We start from the raw sequence: 4,811 nt of genomic DNA, 5'->3' as shown, positions 1-4,811 counted from the left end.
TCTTTGAACTGGATCACCTTCTCGTATGATCTACAATTCAAAAACCTAGAATTAACGATGCCGTTTCCCACAAAAGTGTTCTTTTTGAGCCATCGATAACATAAATCATGATTACCTTTTCATTCTTTGAGAATACTATTGGTTTAACACGATCACAGATGTTGTCGAGTATTAAGTCGTCTAAATTTTGGAACAATGGTACCTGAAGAAAATAATTAATTAACGTCAACTACAAACATTTTCATTTCCTTATAATAAGAAGTGGTTGATATGTTAAAAGTGATTAATTACAAATAAAAGAACTATGTCGGCTCATAATCATCTAACTTTAAAGAGTTAAATAAAATTAGATGATAAACCTTTGATTCACTTTTCTTTTTCTTCATCAAAAGTAAACCATTGTTCAAAGTAAGGTATCATAATATGTACTTTAGATGAATTTCATGCGGACATCACACAGGTGAATCATTTAACTGTGAAAACTTAAAAATAAATTTCAAACAGACATGACAGGTGTCAATAATTTAATTGTCATCAATAATTTATTATTTGACTCGACATTTATAAATCACTGTCAAAACTTAACATAAATAAGTTAATCAAAATTACGTTGAATGTGTATTTTTACCATCCGTATGAGATCTAAATATAGAAAACGCTTAATGTCACGTCTAAGGCCTTCTGGTAAATCTTTAATGAGTTCCATCTCATCTTCACCTCCCATCAATGTCCAATTTTGGCGTTCATAATGACGAACTCTTAGTTTAAGAAGTGATGGCAATTGTCTTCTCCTCATCCACCATTCCAAATCACGACGATTTCGTTCCATTTTGCTCTTTTCCTCCATAAGTTCTTCCAAGAACACCTTCATCACACCAAACCAAATTTGCATAATTAGGATAGTTGTGCAATTACAAGCAGAGTTACGAATCAGGATGGGATCACAAAGACCAAAACCACAAACTCAAAATAAATTGAATCAAAAGTCATTATGAGTTTGTCTTCAGCTGCCAAAAAGATAAAATTCTATAACAAGAAAACCAATAAAGGATATATATACTTCGTTACATGAAAGCATAATATGCGCAAACAAGAATAAATGTCACATGCTACTAAGAGCATCTGCAACAACAAACTTACACAAACCGCTAAATCATCACCACATCAGATTTCAAAATTTTCTCAAAATCTTCTTTTTTCCACAACAAAAAACTTCCACAAACTAGCACATCATCACCCACATCTACAATTAATTTATATTTAACTAGATTACCTTTATAAGAAATTTAGTTTTTATAGTTTTTATATATTTAAATGTTATAAAAATATTTAAAAGACACAACTTTTGAAAATAAAGCATTTAAAAAATAAAACTTTTGAAAAAAAAAACATTAAAAAATACAAATTAAAAAAACGTTTAAAAAATATATATTTTGAAAAAAAAACATTTAAAAATAAAGCATTTAAGAAAATAAAAAATTTAGTTTTTTTTTTGTATGTTACTTGTGTGATAAAATTTATAAACTTATTATATATTTATTTTATTTTATTTTTTTAACTTTTAACAATTAAAATATGCATTTAATTTAGTTAAAGAAAAGGTGAAATAAAGAAAGAAAAAAAATACATTGTAAAAATTTTAAAAAGTTTGGGATCAGTTTTGCTAAAGCTATAAAAATAAGGATGAAGAATATAAATTAATTAAATAATGGGTGCAAAAAAGAAATTAAAAAATCCTAATTCCCTTCCTGAACCTCCATCGTTTCAGTTTCCTAGGCCTCTAACATGGCTTCATATATTTTCCAATTTCAATCTACAAATCAGCAAGTAAGCTATCAATTTCTTCTTTAACTTTATCTCTTCAAGATTATTTCTTTTCAATTTGGCCTTTGGTAGGGCCCATGTTTCCATCTGATGCAGGATTGTAGGATCGGACCTGCAGCACAACCACGCCTCCACAACGGTTACGTCCGCACCTTCCTCCGTCCATGGTATGCCATGTGTGTTCAGACCTCGGGCCATGGGGTTCGCTATGGATGCTCGAACTACCCATGATGCAGCTTTCTACCCACATACAAGTAACACATGAACTACTAAAAACTTTAAATAGATCAGGAACTTAAAATAAAAAGAGAATCATCAATCTTGTTGGTAATCAAAGACAAATGAATTGAATAATATTGCACAAACTACACTTTCTTTATCCTACGACGTCCGGTTCTCCATCATTATAAAGATGGTTCGTCATCCTAATGCCGTACCACGATCGTATCCGATACAGTTTTGGAAGCGATCAACGGCTCAAGAAACTCATGATTAACAAAGACGAATAAACGAACCAAAGGTTCAAGAAAAATAAAAGACATTGTCGATGCTCCTGCATCATACTCCTCATCTTCAAAGCAAAACTCTCCCTCGAGTTTTGCTTGTAGAACCAAGCCACCTGGATCGAAAGGAACATCAACCCGATTCATAATCGTTACCACCATGACCCACCCATACAATTCATCTTCATTAATCATCTCACCCCGCTCTAAATTCACACCACCTGGGTCTATCGGGTTGCCGGTTCTCTCCACCTCCTTTTTTTAATAATATGTGTAACATCCTGCTTTTGATAGGAATTAATAAAATAAATTTCGTTTATTTTATATTGTTTCGTTTATCAGTTTAGATAATAACTGTACACGGTTGGGCTTGGACTTTAGAAGATGGAATATATGATGGAATGGGCCTTAGGTCCATGGGCTTAAGGGAGTATAAATACCCCTTAAACCCTAATCCTTTCCATTTTATCCATCTCTACACCATAGCCTACACCATCAAAAACACACACAAACGCTATTCTTTAACCCGAGCCTAGATCCGAGGTTGAAAACCCGAGCTTGTTGGTGCAAGATCGTCGTGACAAACCTAAACAACATCAAGACCAGCTCGTGTTCGTAGAACGACTTATTTAAGGTACGTTTATATTTAGAAATCTTTCATTTAGGTTCAGTTTGGTTTGGGAAATCATAGATCTGTGTTAGTTTGTTATAAACGAATCCAAAACAGCAAATCTTATGGAAATTGATTAGCATTTGATGGGTTAATTGTTAACCTAAAGAAACCCTATATATATATGCCTAAATCGCACCCTTTAAACGTGAATGTTTGGCCGATTGGACACCTAGGGTTTGTAGGCGCTATGATTCTGAGTTCATTGATACCCAAATCGTGATATTTCGTTGAGAAATGAAGGTTTAATTGTAGATCTGGTATATGTTGACTGATTCGTGTTCTTGGCAATTTTGACTTTGACTCTAAGTCAAAGCCTGGATAAGAACAGGGATGATTCGTTAAGATTGATGCAATTCGTCATGTCCAGGTAGCGAATTAGCTAACCCAGTTTGTTACCTCAAGTTAACGAAGTAGACTAACGAACTAGGATAGCGAACCAGGTAACGAATCAGGTGATTCGTTACTCACCAGTTCGCTAAGCTCCAATAACGAATTAGACCACGAATCAAGTCATGTCCAGATAGAGAATTGGAATAACGAATCAGAGGATAAGATGACGAATCAAGATAACGAATTAAGGAAGAAAACATAACGCATCCGATCAAAGGATAAAGAATTAGCCAACGAATTAGGCTTAACTCGTTATAGAGAATGAGTTAGCGATTTAGAAAATAATTTAAAATCCTAATGGAAAATGTGTTAAGACAGTTAATGAAAATAACTTCCCCTGGCAGCTTAACCCCAGCCAGGGGCTCTGCCCCTTGGACCCTGCTAGGGGATGCCGCCCCTAGAACCCCGCTGCCAGGGGGCGCTGCCCCCGGACCCCCGTTCGTTGTGGGTTGTATAAAGATAGAAATACGATATGAGTAGTAATAGTTAATATACATGTAAAAATTATACAGTTAGCCGTGCACAGCTCAAGAAGGGAATAACTATTAACGGTGAACGTAACCGCATTCAGGTGAGTTTCTAGCCCCATTTCCTTGTTATGTTTTCGGGGCTGTGTGCATACTCGATGTGATAGTTAATACACTTACCTTAACTGGTAAGTGTATGCCATGTATGGTTTACATGTTATGTATGTATATCTTAAATGCGAACGAAAGCTTGTCGATACGTGAACGATCTTCGGATATTGCACGTGATGACAAGGGAGGTATGTATATGATAGTTGAATGTGAATGATAGATATATGTATAATTTATGAATGTGTATGAATGATCAAAGAAAGTATATGTATGATATGGGTATGTAAAGATAGTATGCACGAAGATGAAGAAAGAGGGATCAGACCCTAATAATATCTGAGATAGAGAAGAAAGGGATCAGACCCTAATAATATATCAGATAAAGAAGTAAAAAGGGATCAGACACTAATAATATTTGAGATAGACAAGAAAGGGATCAGACCCTAATAATATCTGAGATAGACAAAGAAAAGAGGGATCAGACCCTAATAATATCTATGATAGAAAAGGAAGGGATCGTACCCTAATAATATCCGAGATAGAAAAGGACAGTAATTTATATAGTATGAAAGTAATAAAGTAACGTACGTATGTACTTATGTAATGAAAGTAAAATAGTAAAGTAATTATTATGTGTCTTCGGATGCATAATTGAAGGTAAGTGCATGTATGGTATAATATGTGATTAACTAGAACTCACTCAGCATAGCTGACTTTTAGTATGCACGCAGGTTAACAAATTGAGACAGCTAGTTTGAGATGGACACATGGCAGGTTGAAGAGGCTGGCATCTGAAGATTGTCATGATATTTTGAATGTTATAATTTATGTAATGTTTTAAAA

At 34.2% G+C, this 4,811-nt stretch overlaps 1 long non-coding RNA gene across 1 annotated transcript; it reads left to right on the top strand.

Moving 5' to 3' along the window:
• The first annotated feature begins 3,913 nt into the window (after positions 1 to 3,913).
• Positions 3,914 to 4,383, top strand: LOC143610601 (uncharacterized). The gene is made up of 2 exons (XR_013149618.1): positions 3,914 to 4,156; positions 4,189 to 4,383. It is a non-coding gene; the product is annotated as an uncharacterized LOC143610601 (long non-coding RNA).
• The last annotated feature ends 428 nt before the right edge of the window (positions 4,384 to 4,811 follow it).

The sequence above is a fragment of the Bidens hawaiensis genome, unplaced genomic scaffold, assembly GCF_021521415.1.
Source record: "Bidens hawaiensis isolate Kalapana, Puna unplaced genomic scaffold, B.hawaiensis_p1.1 tig00027086_1, whole genome shotgun sequence".
Classification (NCBI taxonomy): Eukaryota; Viridiplantae; Streptophyta; class Magnoliopsida; order Asterales; family Asteraceae; genus Bidens; species Bidens hawaiensis.
This window is presented reverse-complemented; position numbering and strand designations above follow the sequence as displayed.